We start from the raw sequence: 20522 nt of genomic DNA, 5'->3' as shown, positions 1-20522 counted from the left end.
TTACACTCTATTGGTCATAAAAGAGAAAAAAGCTTATCTATATCAGGGAACAGGTTCAAAATGAGTATTATTAAGGAATGGAAAAGGTGATTTAAACCAAAGGAAGGTATGTGTTTAGGCACTGTCTATGCCACATCCATCATCACCAGAGCCAAGACACTGAATAAATAATTATAAGTACATGAAGATTTTGGGGACAACCAATTAGAAATGTCTTTTGAGAAGCCTGAAGTAGAACTTTTGAAATTTTATATAAAAGGATTAATTGGTTTAGTAAACTAGAAGTGAAGTTACCAAAGAAAATTAGAAAGAAAATAGGAATTTTAAGCTCTTACAAACTTTAAGTGATAACTATTGCAATTAATTGAGGTTGTCTAAAATTTTGTGCTAACTTGTAAAGGAGAAATTCTATGGAATAAAGATTAGTTAGTGAGATATTTTGGCATATTATTTGGAAAAATACAAAACTCTACTCCCCCAAAATCATTCAGGAGCACATTCCCCAGACTTTGTGTGATAGAGACATGAAGAGAGAGAGAGGTTTTGTAGGACTTGTAAACCAAGACGCAAGAACCAGGGTTCCAACAGAATGTTCCCAGTTGGTGGCAGTTTGAGCTGACCAGGGGAGGGGACTTTGTCTCTGACTGGAAGTCACTCTCTCTCCCTGGAGGTTTGAAGCTGGCTGAAAGACCTTTGTGAGGCTGACTTGGGTTTTGGGGCTTCTCTTGCTCTGAGCAGTTGAAATTGAGACTGAGAAGAGAAACTTGGCTTTTGGGACTTGGTCTCTGTCTCTCTGGCTCTGAGCAGTGGAAGCTGACATGGGGAGAAACTTTTGAGGTAGTGGTCTATTTGAGAGTTGAGCTGGCCAGGAGAAACTTAGAGACTTTGAACTTTGTTTTCTTGCTGGGGTTAAGCTGAGACACCTTGCTGATTTCTTGTGAAGAAGAAGAAAGAAGATTTTGAACTGCTGTTGTCCTCCATCTCCCTAACTGTCTAAGAGTCACACTTGTGACTTCCCAAACCCTCAATTTTACCTCATTTAGATTAGGAAAATCCTCATCTTTCTTACCTTAGTTTCCCATCCTGTTATCCCAACAAACCCCTTGACTTGAAAAAGGAAAGGAAAAGAATATCTTTATAGTTTATTCAAGTGGGGAGGGAAGGAGTCAAAGGCTTCAAGAAGAATGGGATGGAGAGGGTTGGTTAAGGGAAGGAGTGAGGGAGGAACGAAATTAGGAAATAGATTGATCCATCAGCAATTAGTAGGGATCAGTAGGCAGATCCCAGAGCAGACCGCAGTATCCCCTGTGTACCAGTATCCCTGTGTGGCATCCCTCAGCATTTTCTCATTCCTACTTCTATTACAAATAAGCAGCTTCAGGTTCTTGTAGCAGCTTTCTCTAGTCACAGCCAGCCAGAGAACAGCAGTCATTATAAGAAGAAAAAGTTTCCTTCAGTTTACAATCTTTTTTTCAACAAGTAATAGTTCTCTTCAGTTTACATATTCTATTTCATTTGGAATCTTTTGAGCTCCAAAGCAAGGGGATAGGAATGTGAGATTGCCAGTTGGAATCCCTCCCTGTTTTTTGTCCAGGGTTTAAAAAGAAAAAAAAAAAAGATTTAGAGAAAAAGAGGGTGGGGCCAGATTACAAATAAGAAATGAATTGAATTGGCTTTTTGAATGTTTATCAGGAAATCAATAAAAAGTCATAGAGAGCTCGGACTTCTATCATTGACCTTTGAAAATGAGCTATTTGTAACCCCAGGTGCTAAATTTTAAAGCTCAGGGTCTAATAGTCTGGGAAAATTGAGATTTTGATTTTGTGATTATAAATCCAGTTTTGAGTTGATTCAGATCTCTCAGAAATTATGATATGGTGAAATATATTCATCTAGTAACTGTGGCATCAAATAAAAAAGATTGAAAAATGGAGAGAAACTGAAATTATATTTTGGTCTCAGAAATTTATTAACTGTGTGATCTTAAGCAAACTATCCCATCTCTGTTTTCCTTAGTTCCCTGATCTGTAAAAAGGAAAAGAATGATGGTAATTGGTGATGGTAATAACCTCCTAGGGTTGTTATGAGGATCAAATGATATAGTGATTATGAAGTGCTTGACACAGGGTCTGGGAAATGATAAGAACAATATAAATGTTAGCTATTGTTATTGCTTCTTTGTATTATATATACATGTATATAATCCTTCTATATTGGGTTTTATATATGATTCATATGAAATATCAAAGAGGATAAGAATAATGATTTTCAATTAAGAATTTTGGAAATGAATTAGGCTAAATTGAAATCATCTGACTGGCAATTTGTTTTGTTTCATGTTTTATATAAATAGTATTTTATATGTTAGTGTGTTTCTAAATTCTCTTATGTTATGAAATTTGGGTAACCGTTGATCAAGATGCTTTTAGATCATGAATCAACCTGTTAAATGTGATAAAACAGATACATAAAACCAAATATTTAATGGTTTATATTTTGTTTTAAATTATAAATTAATAACAATTTAAATCTGCCCAGTACTCCTTCTCTGTGAGGTCCTTGGAGACGTTTTATTCATGGAGAGCCATATGACCTCATTAGTTCTACTGATACCATGTCACAAAATAAGTTGACCAAAATTTATAGGGTAGTTTAAAAAATAACTACAGTTTGTTAATATATAAACTATAAGGCATTCATTGTATTTCTGAAACTCCAAAATGTAATTAGGTTTAATTTAGATGTAAAGGATAAATGAAATGCAAAAATAATTGAAACATGATAAAATTAATAGTTTTCAAATTCTAACTCTGACTAGTGAAAATTTGCTATTGGAGGTAAAACCTCTTGGGAGTATAATTTAATAGTCTTTTGAGTTTTTATTACAAGGATGGTTGTTTGAATTTTCATGAATTTTGTAGTAGAAAATGAAAAGTCTGAGAACTGCCGCAAGTGAATATCATCTGTCACTGGGAAAAGTTAAAGGGGTGATGTAAGTACAACATAAGGAAGGATTCTCTTCACTCACTTTTCCACATTCTGAATAGTAAATCTCTCAACCTGTTAATCCTGAACCCAGTTTTTGATCCTCTGTAAATAATGTAGAGTTTTACTACATGATAAACCAACAGATATGATCAATCATAATCAAACAGAGCTAAGGGAGATGTTCCCTTATTATGGTATATGGTAGGTCACTCTATGCCCTTGAGGGAATGAGTTTTGACATTGTTATAACTATGTCCCTCCTTTTTCTTTCATAGGAAATTTATATAATCAGGACAGAGAAGCAGTAGAAGTTTTGTTAGTATATAAGTAAATGAATTAATAGACTGATATTGGAACACTTCTGAGTTACTATGAATAGGATGTATGATATTAAAATTTTAATCTGTTTTGTTGTCTAATTTTAATATAGAGTCATATCCTCTTGAAGAGGAAATTAGATAAAGTAATTAGACAAAGATGTAATATAAAAGTTTTCTCACTAGTAGGATAGGAAGTTTTGAGAAAGGAAAGGTATTAGATCATTTTCTATAAGAACTATATACATATGTATATAATTGACATCCAAATGCATCTCATATGGATATTAAAGCTTTGAATATGTGAAGTTCCCTAAGTTTGATTACAGATTTTAAAAATAAAATTATATTAATAATTATAAATAAAATAAAATGATTTTCTATTTTTAATGGCATCTGATAATTTTCAGAAACAGAAGGTTCTTTTTATAAGTTAAACCCTTTTATTTTTTACAGATTCTTATATCCCATATAGGACTTAGGTGAAGAAAAAATAATAAATGGTATATAAAAGCTAAAATTATTTAATATCAAAGGTCAATTATGGATTCCAAATTTGATGTTTTACTTTTACCTCTGTTGCTAAAAAATATTGTGCTCCCTAAAGATTGAGCTGGTTTTCACCATATGAACTATTTATTGGAAAATCAAATTTAAGAGATCGTACTAAGCTCTAGCACTTGCTTCCACTGCCTTCATAGCCTTTGGAATAAATTGTTCTCATCTGCCCATCCCAGAGAGGAAAGTCTTCACATACTTGAGGAAGACATTCCTGTAATTCACCATTGATTTTTAAGTTTGTTGGTTACTATCAAACATATTTAGCCAAGACAGTTGTACTGGTGTGGTCACTGCTTATGTAACAGCTTCTTGACATCATAAATGAAATTTGGGTGAAAGGCAAGCACCAAATATTGATAAGAAGCTTTGAAAAGGGCTTAGCAAGCTCTCTCACTGGAGATGCTAGTCCTTCCTGAACATCCCATGTACCCTAATTATCCAAGAAGATAAATGACAAACAAAAGAATTTCAATTTTTATTTAAAGGCAATGGGAATCATTGGAGTTTCTGTAGCAGAAGAATTAGAAAGTTAAACCTGTGATTTAGAAATATCAGCATGGCAACTATGTAAATGATGGAATGAGGGGATGAAAGACTGCAGACATGGAAAGCAATTAAGAGTATGTTTCTTTGAAGCAAGAGGTGATGAGGACCTGAACTGGTATAATTATTTTATGAAGGAAGAGGTAAAAAAAGATGTGGGGGAAGACAAGAGAATAGTGGGCAATTGATTGGATATAAAGAGTGAATAGCTCAAAATATTTCAGAGTTTGCATTCTCATAATAAATGAGAAGGCAAAAGCATGGGGATAAGACTTCTTGTGTGACATTAGGCAGATCTTTACATTCCCCTTTATTTTTGAGCAACAAAGGCATAAAATATAGTAACTATTCACCCAAATATTGTCACTACTAAACATGAAAAAGGACAAGCATCATTGCTGGGAGATTTTGGGAGACAGAACACTCAAGTGTGTTTTTTAGAAGTGCTCAGGAGGAGACAGTGTTGATCAAAGGTGTCAGATACTAACATGGAGCCTTTGAAAGGAGTGGCCCTAGAGACTTGAGGGGATGAAGGAAAGAAGTTGAAGGAAAAAATCTTTTAGTGGCATTTCACCATGAAAGATGTTTTTCACTTCTGAGACTTCCTTCCTTCCTTCCTTCCTTCCTTCCTTCCTTCCTTCCTTCCTTCCTTCCTTCCTTCCTTCCTTCCTTCCTTCCTTCCTTCCTTCCTTCCTTCCTTCCTCCCTTCCTTCCTTCCTACCTTCCTACCTTCCTTCCTTCCTTCCCAAAGAAAAGGAAGGGAAGAAGTATGATGTCAAGTGAGTCTTTGAGGGAAGAAAACATGAGACTACCTTGGCAGTCTTTTAGTTCATTTTACAGATGAGAAAACTGAGGACCAAAGTTTCCTGGTAAACTAAGTAGCAGAACTATCTAGATATCTGTATCTAGATCTCTCTTTCTGTCTCTCTGTCTCTCTCTTTGTCTCTGTCTCTGTCTCTGTCTGTCTGTCTGTCTGTCTCTCTCTCTCTCTCTCTTTCTGTATGTTTTTCCAAATCCTATAGGACAACATGCACAAATATGGGGCAAGATACTGCCCAAAAAGTGTTTGGAGAGATATACTTTTAGGATAGATGGATGGAATGTTTGAAATCTTAGTGTAATACACACACACACACACATATACATGCATATGCATATATATTTTATATGCATATTTTCATATATAAAATATACACATGTAGTTTAATTTTTTATTGAGACTCACTTAAGGCTTTATTGAAAGGCCACAAAAGTTGAAGGTATGTGGGATTTGGGCATTTCCACACTATCAGGGGGTGAAATAGCTTCCACCAAAACACAAGATGATCAAACCTCCACCCCATGGAACCAGAGTCATAGCCCAGTGCACTATAATCAGTAAGTGAGCGAGGGGCACCTCTAGAGTGAGGATACCTCTAGATCCTTGGAAGCTGACTAAGACCACCAAAGACCTACTCCTGAGAGCAGCTAGATTTGAGACCCCAGAAGGCTGAAGAGCACAGACCTTGTGCTCCCCTGTGAACACCAAGAGAAACTTAAAGGAATAAAATAAATAGTATAATCCATATCACACAAAAAGGCACATGGGAAGGGGAGGGGAAGAAATACTCTTACAAGAAGGAGAAGAACATAATAGGTAATACATAAACCTTACTCTCAGGGAAATCAGTTCTGAGAGGGCATCTATATCCATTGGGCTATTGAATTCTATCTTACCCTACAGGGAAAGTGAGAAGATAAAACCAAGGTGGGGAGATTAGGATGGGGAGTACAAAAAGGGAGTGAAAAAGAGGGGAGAGACTTAATAGACCCTAAAAAAATAATAAGAAGGGAACAAAAAAGGATGGGGTATAAAGGGAAGCATAATAATGGTAGGGATTAGGGGGGCTGATTAAAAGAAAACCACTGGTTTAAAAAAATAGCAAAAGAAGAAAGGGAAGAACTATGAGAGGATATCAAAATGTTGGGGAATACACAAGTGGCAATCATAATTTTGAATATGAAAGGGATGAACTCACCCATAAAACGAAAGCAAATAGCAGAGTGTATTAGAAACCAAAACCCTACCATATGTTGTCTATATGAAACGTACACGAGGTGGGTAGACACTCACAGGGTTAGAATTAAAGGTTGGAGCAAAAACTATTGGACCTCAACTGAAAATAAGAAGGCAGGAATTGCAACCATGATATCTGACAAAGCCAAAGTAAAAATAGATCTGATTAAAAGAGATAGGGTAGGTAATTACATATTGATAAAAGACAGCATAGACAATGAGGAAAAATCAGTAATCAACATGTATGCACCAAATGGCATACCATTCAAATTTCTTTTTTTTTCTCTATATTTTTATTGATATATTGAAGTGACACAATAATTTCTTTTTTTTAAAATATATTTTATTTGATCATTTCCAAGCATTATTCGTTAAAGACATAGATCATTTTCTTTTCCTCCCCCCCACCCCCCATAGCCGACGCGTAAGTCCACTGGGCATTAGATGTTTTCTTGATTTGAACCCATTGCTTTGTTGATAGTATTTGCATTAGAGTGTTCATTTAGAGTCTATCCTCTGTCATGTCCCCTCAACCTCTGTATTCAGGCAGTTGCTTTTTCTCGGTGTTTCCACTCCCATAGTTTATCCTTTGCTTATGAATGGTGTTTTTTTCTCCTGGATCCCTGCAAGTTGTTCAGGGACATTACACCGCCACTAATGGAGAAGTCCATTACGTTCGATTATACCACAGTGTATTAGTCTCTGTGTACAATGTTCTCCTGGTTCTGCTCCTCTCGCTCTGCATCACTTCCTGGAGGTTGTTCCAGTCTCCATGGAACTTCTCCACTTTATTATTCCTTTTAGCACAATAGTACTCCATCACCAACATATACCACAGTTTGTTCAGCCATTCCCCAATTGATGGGCATCCCCTCGTTTTCCAATTTTGGGCCACCACAAAGAGCGCAGCTATGAATATTTTTGTACAAGTCTTTGTGTCCATTATCTCTTTGGGGTACAAACCCAGCAGTGCTATGGCTGGGTCAAAGGGTAGATATTCTTTTGTCGCCCTTTGGGCATAGTTCCAAATTGCCCTCCAGAATGGTTGGATCAATTCACAACTCCACCAGCAATGAATTAATGTCCCTACTTTGCCACATCCCCTCCAGCATTCATTACTTTCCTTTGCTGTAATGTTAGCCAATCTGCTAGGTGTGAGGTGATACCTCAGAGTTGTTTTGATTTGCATCTCTCTGATTATAAGAGATGTAGAGCACTTCTTCATGTGCTTGTTAATAGTTTTGATTTCTTTATCTGAGAACTGCCTATCCATTTCCCTTGCCCATTTATCAATTGGAGAATGGCTTGATTTTTTGTACAATTGATTTAGCTCATTATAAATATGAGTAATTAAACCTTTGTCAGAGGTTTCTATGAAGATTTTTTCCCAATTTGTTGTTTCCCTTCTGATTTTAGTTATATTGGTTTTGTTTGTACAAAAGCTTTTTAGTTTGATGTAGTCAAAATTATTTATTTTACATTTTGTGATTCTTTCTATATCTTGCTTGGTTTTAAAGCCTTTCCCCTCCCAAAGTTCTGACATGTATACTATTCTGTGTTTACCCAATTTACTTATGGTTTCCTTCTTTATGTTTAAGTCACTCACCCATTTTGAATTTATCTTGGTGTAGGGTGTGAGGTGTTGATCTATTCCTAGTCTCTCCCACACTGTCTTCCAATTTTCCCAGCAGTTTTTATCGAATAGTGGATTTTTGTCCCAAAAGCTGGGATCTTTGGGTTTATCGTATACTGTCTTGCTGAGGTCGCTTTCCCCCAGTCTATTCCACTGATCTTCCTTTCTGTTTCTTAGCCAGTACCAAATTGTTTTGATGACTGCTGCTTTGTAATATAGTTTTAGGTCAGGGACTGCAAGGCCCCCATCGTATGTGTTTTTTTTCATTATTTCCCTGGATATCCTTGATCTTTTGTTCTTCCAAATGAACTTTGTTATGGTTTTTTCTAAATCAGTGAAGAAGTATTTTGGTAGTTCAATGGGTATGGCACTAAATAGATAAATAAGTTTGGGTAGGATGGTCATTTTTATTATATTGGCTCGTCCTATCCATGAGCAGTTAATGTTTTTCCATTTGTTCAGGTCTAGTTTTAGTTGTGTGGCGAGTGTTTTGTAGTTGTGTTCATATAGTTCCTGTGTTTGTCTTGGGAGATAGATTCCTAGGTATTTTATTTTGTCTAAGGTGATTTTGAATGGGATTTCTCTTTCTAGTTCTTGCTGCTGAGCTGTGTTGGAGATATATAGAAAAGCTGATGATTTATGTGGGTTTATTTTGTATCCTGCAACTTTGCTAAAGTTGTTGATTATTTCAATTAGCTTTTTGGTTGAATCTCTAGGATTCATTAAGTAGACCATCATGTCATCTGCAAAGAGTGATAACTTGGTCTCCTCCTTGCCTATTTTGATGCCTTCAATTCCTTTATCTTCTCTAATTGCTACTGCTAGTGTTTCTAGTACAATGTCAAATAGTAGAGGTGATAATGGGCATCCTTGTTTCACTCCTGATCTTATTGGGAATGCATCTAGTTTATCCCCATTGCAGATGATATTAGCTGTTGGTTTTAGATATATACTGTTTATTATTTTTAGGAATGACCCTTCTATTCCTATGCTTTCTTGTGTTTTTAATTGGAATGGGTGTTGTATTTTATCAAAGGCTTTTTCTGCATCTATTGAGATAATCATGTGGTTCTTGCTAGTTTGCTTGTTGATGTGGTCAATTATGTGGATGGTTTTCCTAATGTTAAACCAGCCCTGCATCCCTGGTATGAATCCTACTTGATCATGGTGGATGACCCTTCTAATCACTTGCTGGAGTCTTTTTGCTAGTATCCTATTTAAGATTTTTGCATCTATATTCATTAGGGAGATTGGCCTATAGTTTTCTTTCTCTGTTTTTGACCTGCCTGGTTTTGGAATCAGTACCATGTTTGTGTCGTAAAAGGAGTTTGGTAGAACTCCCTCTTTGCTTATTATGTCAAATAGTTTGTATAGTATTGGGATTAACTGTTCTCTGAATGTTTGATAGAATTCACAGGTGAATCCATCAGGCCCTGGGGATTTTTTCTTAGGAAGTTCTTTGATGGCTTGATGGATTTCAATTTCTGATATGGGATTATTTAAGAATTCTATTTCCTCTTCTGTTAGTCTAGGCAGTTTGTATTTTTGTATATATTCATCCATTTCTCCTAAATTGGTGTATTTATTGCCATATAATTGGGAAAAGTAATTTCTAATGATTGCCTTAATTTCCTCCTCATTGGAGGTGCTGTCCCCCTTTTCATCTTTAATGCTGTGAATTTGCTTTTCTTCCTTCCTTTTTTTAATTAGATTGACCAGTACTTTGTCTATTTTGTTTGTTTTTTCAAAGTACCAGCTTCTTGTCTTATTTATTAAATCAATAGTTCTATCACTTTCGATTTTATTAATTTCTCCCTTAATTTTTAGGATTTCTAATTTGGTTTTCTGCTGGGGGTTTTTAATTTGATCCCTTTCGAGTTTTTTCAATTGCAATACCAATTGATTGATCTCTGCTCTCCCTTGTTTGTTAATATAAGCTTTCAGGGATATGAATTTGCCTCTGATTAACGCTTTGGCTGCATCCCAAAAGGTTTGAAAGGATGTTTCGCCATTGTCATTTTCCTTGATGAAATTATTAATTGTTTCTATGATTTCTTCTTTGACTAAACGGTTTTGGAGTATCATATTGTTTAATTTCCAATTGGTTTTAGATTTGGTTTTCCATGTACCATTACTAATCATTATTTTTATTGTCTTGTGATCTGAGAAGGCTGCATTCATTATTTCTGCTTTTTTGCATTTGTGTGCTATGTTTCTGTGACCTAATGTATGGTCAATTTTTGTAAATGTGCCATGTGGTGCTGAGAAGAAGGTGTATTCCTTTTTATCCCTATTTATTTTTCTCCATATGTCTATTAATTCTAATTTTTCTAAGATTTCATTCACTTCTTTTACCTCTTTCTTATTTATTTTTTGATTTGATTTATCTAAATTTGATAATGGTTGGTTTAAGTCTCCCACTAGTATGGTTTTATTGTCTATTTCTTCCTTCAATTCGCCTAGTTTCTCCATTAGAAATTTGGGTGCTATATTATTTGGTGCATACATGTTGATTAATGATATTTCCTCATTGTCTAGAGTCCCTTTTAACAAAATATAATTACCTTCCCTATCCCTTTTGATCAGGTCTATTTTTGCATTGGCTTTATCAGATATCATGATTACCACTCCTGCCTTCTTTCTATCAGTTGAGGCCCAGAAGGTCTTACTCCATCCTTTAATTCTGACCTTGTGGGTGTCAACCCGCCTCATGTGTGTTTCTTGAAGACAACATATGGTAGGGTTTTGGATTCTAATCCATTCTGCTATTCGTCTACGTTTTATGGGTGAGTTCATCCCATTCACGTTCAAAGTTATGATTGTCATTTGTGGACTCCCTGGCATTTTGATTGCCTTCCCTAATTCTAACCTTTTCTTCTTCGGCTCTACCTTTTAGTCCAGTGATTTACTTTGAATCAGTGCCCCTTGTCCCCTCCCTTGATGTTTCCCTTTTTAGTCCCTCCCTTTTTCTTCCCTCCCCCTCCCCCCTCTCTTTCCCTCCCTTTTTGTTCTCCATCTCCCCCTCCCCCCCTTGGTTTTCCCTTCTCCTTACCCTTGTTGGGTAAGATAGACTTCAAGATCCCAATGGATCTGGATGTTTTTCCCTCTCAGAGTTGATTTCCCTGAGATTGAGGTTTAAGTAAACGCCCCCCCCCCCTCTTCCTCTCCTTCTTATAGGAGTTTTCTTCCCCTCCCCTTCCCATGTGAATCTTTGTGTGAGAACCATTATTCTATTTGGTCTTTCTTTACCCCCTATTTATACATTACATTTTCCCCACATGTTAGTATACATAGATTGATATAAATGTAGTCCTTATAGAAGAGAGTTTGAGTAAAGAAGAAGATAACATTTTTCCCTTTCCTTAATATTTACCTTTTCAGGTATTCCTTGCTCTTTGATTTTCGGTATCAAACATTCCACAGAGCTCTGTTCTTTTCTTTGCAAAAAGTTGGAAGTCTTCTATTTTGTTGAATGCCCATACTTTCCCTTGGAAGTATATAGTCAGTTTTGCTGGGTAGCTGATTCTTGGTTGGAGACCCAGCTCTCTTGCCTTTCTGAAGATCATGTTCCATGCCTTACGATCATTCAGAGTGGAACTTGCAAGGTCTTGTGTGACCCTGATTGGCATTCCTTTATATCTAAATTGTCTTTTTCTGGCTTCCTGTAGGATTTTTTCTTTTGTTTGATAGCTTTGGAATTTGGCAATTACATTCCTGGGAGTTGTCTTTTGGGGGTTTAGTGTAGAAGGTGTTCTGTGAGCTCTGTCAGTGGCTGTATTGCCCCCTTGTTCTAGAATCTCTGGGCAATTTTCTTTGATTATATCTTGTATCACCATGTCCAGTTTGGTGTTTATTTCTGGCTTTTCTGGGAGTCCAATTATTCTTAAATTTTCTCTTCTCCCTCTATTTTCCAGATCTATCACCTTGTCGGTGAGATATTTTATGTTCTCTTCTAATTTCTTGGTGTTTTGGCTTTGCTTTATTAGTTCTTGCTTTAAAGCCTGGTTTTCTTTTACAGTTTGGTCAAACTGGTTTTGTAGATGCGTGAATTTCTTTTGCATTATTTCCCACTTTTCCTCCCAGAGGGCTTCCATCTTTTTGGTCATTTCTGATTCAAATTCTTCATGGGTTTGTGGAGAGTTTCTATTTCCTTTGGAAGATTTTGGAGAATTTTCTTGTATATCTTCTTCTATCTGCTCTGTATTTTGTATTTTGGCTCCATAGAATGTGTCCAAAGTCGCCCCTTTCTTCTTATTTTTCTTGGTATTTTTGGGCTTCTGTGCTTCTGTGGAGTTTGTCATCTCTGAATGTGGAGGATTAGCTTTCCTTATCTCTGTCTGGTGATCAGAGGCTTTAGTCCTGGGCAGATGTTGGTTCTATGAGCTTTCCCTGGATTAAACTGAATATGCCTCACTGGAACTGGAATGGAAGGGTCGGACCACGAGGCCACACTCTCCCCCCGGCTCGCTTTCAGGAAGTTGCCTTCAGAATCGCTGGCTGTGAGGCTGTTTCGTCTGCCTGCGGGGGGATGGGCTGCAGCTTTCCCAAGCTCGAGGGCAAGGACTTTCACTGAGACTTGGATAGCAGGATCCAGCCTGTGAGGCTGTCTTGCCCGCCCTGAGGGTTGCTGCTGTTTCGACCAGCTCTCTGCAGTGGAAGCCCCAGGCAGTAACTTTCACTGGGACTCGGGTAGAAGGCCCTGGGGGTTGTTGTTCCGAGGACCCTGCTCTCTGAGCCCAGCCGGGCTGCGGCTTCCGGGAGCCTTGGACTCTGCGCTCCTACCCCTGAGGTCCAAGTGATCTCGGGTTCTGGCTTTTGAGGGGAGCCGTACCTGATCCGGGTCCAGGTCCAGGAGGAGGGTTCCCAGGGTCTGTGCTGTTGATCGTTTTGAATTTCGGTGCCTCAGGAGCTTATAGTTTGAGATCGGTCGGGAAGGATTTTCCGGAGATCTGAGCTTTAGCTTTCTCTAAGCCGCCATCTTAACCGGAAGTCTGTCCATTCAAATTTCTAAAGGAGAAATTAGTGCAGCTGAAGGAAGAAATAGATAGTAAAACTATACTAGTGGGAGACCTGAACTTTCCTTCATCACATCTGGATAAATCAAATGAAAAGATAAATAAGAAAGAGGTAAGAGATGTGAATGAAATCTTAAAAAAAATTAGAGTTAATAGATATAAGAAGAAAAATTAATTGGGACAAAAAGGAATACACCTTTTTAGCAGCACATGGCACATTCACAAAGATTGACCATGTACTAGGGCATAAAAACATGTCAAACAAGTGCAAAAAAGCAGAAATCATAAACACAACCTTTTCAGATCATAATGCAATAAAAATAATAATTAGTAAGGTACATGGAGAGCCAAATCAAAATAAATCGAAATTAAATAATATGATTTTCCAATATTGGTTAAAGAACACATCATAGAAACAATAATTTCATTGAAGAAAATGATAATGTTGAGAAATCCTTTAAAAATCTATGGGATGAAGCCAAAGCAGTAATGAGGGGGAAATGTATATGCTTGAGTTTATATATTAACAAATTAGGAAGGGCAGAGGTCAATGAATTGGACATGCAAATAAAAAAAACTTGAAAGTGAACAAATTAAAAATCCCCTGATGAAAACTAAATTAGAGATACTAAAAATAAAAGGAGAAATTAATAAAATCAAAACTAAAAAATTATTGAATTAATAAATAAAACTAGAAGCTGGCATTAAAAAAAAACAAATAAAATAGTCAAAGTACTGATCAATTTAATAAAAAAAGAAAAGAAAACCAAATTAATAGTATCCAAGATGAAAAAGAGACCTTACCTCAAATGAAGAGGAAATTAAGGCAATCATTAAAAACTATTTTACCCAATTATATGGCAATAAATATGGCAATCTAGGTGATATAGATGTATATTTACAAAAATATAAATTGCCTAGAGTAACAGAAGAAGAAATAGAATACCTAAATAACCCCATATCAGAAAAAGAAATCAAACAAGCCATTAAGTAACTCCCTAAGAAAAAATCCCCAGGGTCTGATGAATTCACAGGTGAAGTCTAGCAAATATTCAACTAATTCCAATACTATACAAACTATATGACATAAGCAAAGAAGGACTTATACCAAATTACTTTTATGACACAAATATGGGACTTATTCCAAAACCAAAAAGATCAAAAAAACAGAAAAAGAAAACTATAGATCAGTGTTCCTAATGAATATAGATGCAAAAAGATTAAATAGAATACTAGCAAAAAAAGACTACAGCAAGTGATAATGAGGTTTATTCATTATGATCAGGTGGGATTTATACCAGTAATGCAAGGATGATTCAATATTAGGAAAACCACCCTCATAATTGACCATATCAATAAGCAAACCAACAAAAATCACATGATTATCTAAATAGATGCAGAAAAAGCCTTTGACAAAATACAACACCCATTCTTATTGAAAACACTAGAAAGTATAGCAATAGAAGGGTCTTTTCTAAAAATAATAAACAGTATATATCTAAAACCATCAGAAAACATCAACTGCAATAGGGATAAATTAGAAACCTTTCCAATATTAGGGAAATAAGAATGCCCATTTTCACCTCTATTATTTAACATTATACTACAAACCCTAGTAGTAGCAATTATAGAGGAAACTGTAATTGAAGGTATTAAAATAGGCAATGAGGAGAACAAGCTATCACTCTTTGCAAATGATATGATGGCCTATTTGAAGAATGCTAGAGAATCAACTAAAAATCTAGTGGAAATAATCAACAACTTTAGCAAAGTTGCAGGATATAAAGTAAACCCACATAAGTCATCAGCATTTCTACATATTTCCAACACATCTCAGCAGCAAGAATTAGAAAGAGAAATTCCATTTAAAATCACCCTAGACAATATAAAGTACTTAGGAACCTATCTGCCAAGACAAACACAGGAACTTTATGAACACAACTACAAAACACTATACACACAATTAAAACTAGATCTAAATAATTGGAAACACATTAATTGATCATGGGTAGGATGAGCTAACATAATAAAAATGACAATCCTACCCAAACTAATTTAAAAGAATTCCAAACTATTAATAAGCACATGAAAAGAGATCTAAACCTCTTATAATCAGAGAAATACAAATCAAAACAACTCTGAGGTACCACCTCACACCCAGCAGATGGGCTAATATGACAGCAAAGTAAAGTAATGAATGCTGGGGGAGGGGGGAATGTGACAAAGTTGGACCATTAATACATTGCTGGTGGAGTTGTGAATTGATCCCACCATTCTGGAGGGCAATTTGGAACTATGCCCAAAGGGTGCTAAAAGACTGTCAGTCCTTTGATCAAGCCATAATATGAAAAGAACATGACTCTTTTAAACAAGAAAAAATATTCTAAATTGATCACTTAAATAAAATTTTCAATAAAAATGATAAAATGTTTCATATGCTGTCTCATATAATTTTAGAACATATCCTGAGGGGATGGCATTACTTACAAGTGTTATTATCCTTATATTAATGTTAGGGAAAGTAATACCGAAATAAGATAAGTTACATCAAATAGCAAGTAATTGTAAAAGCAAATGAAATTCTATAGCTTCCTGACAAAATTGAGCATTTATTGTGTTAGCCAGAGGGATACAAGTAAATATATAATAAATTCTCACTCTGACCAGATTTAAATGGTTCTGAGGGATTTTTAAAACATTCTAGAATATGGAGGGGGATAGCAAGTATCAAGACAAAAGAAAAGATCCTCTTTTTAAATTATTTTTTGTTTTAGGTAACACTATTTTTACTTGTTTTTATATGTACTGGTTATGTATTGATAAATTTATACCTAAATGACTGACATATTTTGGAATTAGGGCAAATAGTAGGCAGTATGATTTGGTGGTAAAGACCATTGCCTCATGTCCTATAGATATAATAAACTGAACATTTCTAAATTGAAACATTTATTTTGTTCAAGTCTTTCCCTTTTCCAAATTTTCCTATTATTGTCAAGGGTACTACTGTTGTCCCAGTTACTCAGATTCTCAATGTAAGCATTCTCTTCAACTTCAACCTGCTGACCTATATATAATCTTTTGCTACTTCCTGCCAATTCTGCCTTCATAATCTCTCTTGTACACCCCCTTTTCTCTAACACTGCCACTACCCTTGGGCAGACATTCATCATCACCTTACACCCGGACTATTTCAAGAAATACCTAGATGCTTGGTCTCCCTAACTTGTCTCTCCCCACTCCAATCCTCCACTTAGCTGTCAGATTGATATTCCTAAAGAATCAGTCTGACCATATCACTTGCCTGTTTAATGAACTCCAGTGTCTCCTTACAATTTTCAGGATATTAAATTTCATAACATTCTTATGAATTTAGGCACAAGCTCTTATTATTACATCTCAGATATTATCAGAGAGAAACACAGAACAGTGCCTGACTTACCCAGGGATTGAAGTTGTAGTCTTTAAATGCTCATTTGGTTTTTTTGGTAACTTATTATTTTCTGAGAATGGAATTCTCATCCATTCTGTTCAGGTGGATATTAATTGTTGGTAGTTATTTTCTTCAAATGTCAAGTGCTATCACCTGTGTAAGTAATGATACCCTCAAGATGTGTGAACAGATGTACAATTTGGAATTATCCAAGCATTATCCAAGAATTAGCCTGTGTTACCATCTTGAACTTCCTATTCTGTAGCCAAAAAGCAATTGCTAAAAACGAGAGTCACGATTTCCTGCAGTGTAGCATGGAACATAGTTTACTACCTGTATGAGGGTGAGATGAAAATATTCACATATGTATCTGATGTATTAATATCTAATTACTTAATGACTCTGGTGATAAACATTCTTCCCCACCCCAACTCCACCCATGTGTTATCTGAAGAAAGCTATGTAATAATAAATCTTTTACAATGTTGTTCATTTAAAGTACTTAATGGGAAAAAGAAGTCTGACAAGTTTGTCTTAAGAATTTAAAATGTTTGCTACATGCTAATGAGGTGAATTAATTTTTTCAGATGCTTAATATTGTTCCTGATATATACTAAAAACATTTTCTTAATAATATTCCAGTGAAATCCTCATTTGATGCCTTATCAGGGGCCAAAGGGAACATAAATTTCTGACTGTATCAATTCCCTATTCAGAGGGCTTTGGTTGCTCCCTATTACCAGTAAGATGAAATACAATTTAAAAAAATGTAAAGCCCTTTACATTCTGACACCAGTTGAATTTTCCAAGGTAGTTTTACATGTTTTCTTTCCACATGGACTCTGTTCTCCTTAAACTGGACTCCATTCCATTCCCCTTCACTGCATTTGATCTCTTATCTTTGAACTTTTCTGTGGGCTGTTCCTCAATGCTTTCCCTTCTCACATCTGCTTCTTAGAACTCTAAATCCCTTCAAAGCTCAGCTGAAGTGAAATTTTACACAAGAAAACTTTTCTCATGTTCCAAATTTTTAGTGATCCTTTCTCTAAAATTACTTTGTTTTGTATAGATTTTGAATTCACTTATCTTTATCTATTGTTTTCTCTAGGAGAATATAAGCTCCCTGAAGGTATTATTTAATTTTTTGTACATATATATATATATATATATATATATATATATCCCCATTTCCTAGCACAGAGTCTGAAACAGTATGTACTTAACAAATACTTGTCAGATTGAATTGAATTTAATTCTTAAAGACTATGATAAAGGATAATGTTTTCCCTTTATGATACTGGATTTTAGAACTGTCTTGAATATACTTTCTAGGGAGGGAATCATCAAGAATGCCCCAATACCCCAGAAACAAAAGTTTAGGAACTGATATAGTCCAGTTCAAGCAGACTAACACATATTAGCTTCTCCTGCAAGGTAGACATATGCTTCTAAAAGGACTTTTTAATTCTTGACCACTGCACTGACTGGTGACATCTATTGAACTAAGACAGCACCTATAATAAAATCTGTTTTGCATTCTCCAAAGTTAAAAGAAATCTAAATTATTGATGGATTGATGGATTTTTCCATAGGTCATTTCAAGAGAGTAACTCTTTATCAAGAATCTGTCTTTCTCAGGGTCTTAGACAATCAAGCTAAAGTCAGTATGGCACACTGCAGTGTGCTTTGGTAAGACAAAATGGTTAAAATCTTGGATCTTTTTCTTGGATTAGGACTTTGTGATAATCATTTAATCCCTTTTAGCCTCACATTCATGACTGATTTCTTGGATAGGTGAAACAAGATGTCCTTCCAAGATAACTTGCAGCTCTCAATCTATGATCCTTTAAATTTAACTTTAGGGCAACATCCATCAGTGAAGGTTTTCAACAGGAGAGACAAAGAAGATGCTTCAAAGAGTTAGCCAATTTATTTTATATCCTAGTCATTAAAATTTGTTCAGAATAGTTTGTTGTTATTTTAAGATGTTAAATGGCACACACATATATATGTGTATATATGTATATATATGAATATATATATGTATATATATGTACATATATATATATATACATATATATATATATATATATATATATATATAAACTTAATGTGGAGAAGTACCATCAAAAATCCATAAGGAGAAGTTTGCTACCTTATAAACTCATCACATTGATGGAGTTCAGTGCTGAACAAAGCCATGTAAAAATATAATAATGTACTCTGAGACAAATAAAGTCTCTATTTTCCTCTTTTCTCTCACATCACTCCATAAACTAAAGTATGCTCTTAACTATCCATATCCATTGTTATATGAATAGCATGAGTTACTGAAATCTCCTGAAAATATGATAGTAGAACTTTAGTAATTTTAATATTCTTCCTAGAGATTTACTATAGTTTGGGAGTAGTGCTTAAAAGTTGTAAAAAATTCCTAGAAGCAGGAGGGATTGGCCAGGTTTTAACCAAAGTTCCTTCCATTCCTAAACTTCAATTAACACTTATCAACATAATATTAAAAACACTATAGAGGGTGATATAAGATCAGAGTTTGAATTTTAGCTTTTCTATTTGCCATGGTGTGAACTTGAACATGTAATCTTAGAGATGGCTATGACAATATGGGATTGCCATTGAGCTTTTTTAGGTAAGGTACAAGAATTTCAAAATTGAAGCTTCATGTGATGTATGAGAGGTAAACATTTTGAAGAAATAACCCACCACAGGAGTTTTCCTGAAATTAAAATTGTAGCAAATGTCTCCTGTTCCCCTTGTAGCTAAACTAAGTGAAAGTAATTCCTAGATGTAGCTGTGCCAATTTATGTCACAGCTGGTACCATTGAGCAGTGAACAAAAAGGTAAAAAGGCTAGAATTACTTTATGTTTTCAGCAACAGATCAATACATTGTCTTGGGTAGTAATATGTGAATGTGATGATTCACTGGTACTCATTGAGGGTTGCCCTCAAGATGAATAGACCAAAAAGCCACCATTAAACTATTACTGGTTTTGAAATACTCTCCACAAAACATTTAAGATAAAAATTCTCTGAAGGCTATATCTTGAATTTATAAAAATTATTCATTAAATTATAAAAAAAAATTATCCAAAGAAACAAAAGACACCAACCACATAAGGCTAGTTGTTCCCTTCATAAGCTTCCTCACCAGCCTGCTGCAGCAGCTTCACAGCTGAACCTCAGGTGCTCTGAAACTTTTCTAGTGGCACTTTCCTTTTCCCAGCCCCATTGATGCTGCTTGTGGCATCACCTTTCTGAGCCCCTCTGATTGGAAGGCTCCAATCTCTCTGGACACCAGGGAATCAGATGGAACAATATGCAATTGTTAAATTCTCACATATTAAGAGACCTAAGGGAAAGTGAAGTACTACCACATGTTGAATAGATCCTTAAAAGATGATTTTTGAAAAGAGATAGACAAGAATCACTGATGGTCAACAATGTGTAACAGTGGAAGAGTTACTCACAGAATAACGTCAACAAAACTAATGAAATATAAATACATGATCAATATGGTTTTTGTTCTTCAGAATTCTTTATGAGATGAAATATAAATTATAATCCCAAATTGTAAATGAAGGAATTAAATTAACAAAGGAAAGAATGTTGTAAAGATAAACAAAATAGCAAAAGAATAAATTAGTGAGGCATAGTGTCCATGTCACTTATTACTGTTCACAACCTCACAGATCTCTACTTATTACCTAATCTGATGTCTCTTCATAATATAAAGGTTATTCTAGCTCCTCCATGCATGCTAGGGGAGGGAAAACTTTGAAAGATTCTACCTTGTTGAAGCGACTTAGAGTTATGAGTTTGGCTATAGACTGGCTCTCTTTCACCAAAACCAGTTGGCTTAAAGAAGTGCATTTCCAACAGAATGACCAATTGATCATGACTCCTTTGGCCATCCATCATTATCCAAGTAATGAGAAAATGGTTGTGAGTCCTATTCAC

The sequence above is a fragment of the Monodelphis domestica genome, chromosome 1 (genome assembly GCF_027887165.1).
Source record: "Monodelphis domestica isolate mMonDom1 chromosome 1, mMonDom1.pri, whole genome shotgun sequence".
Taxonomy (NCBI): domain Eukaryota; kingdom Metazoa; phylum Chordata; class Mammalia; order Didelphimorphia; family Didelphidae; genus Monodelphis; species Monodelphis domestica.
Note: the sequence above shows the minus strand (reverse complement) of the source record.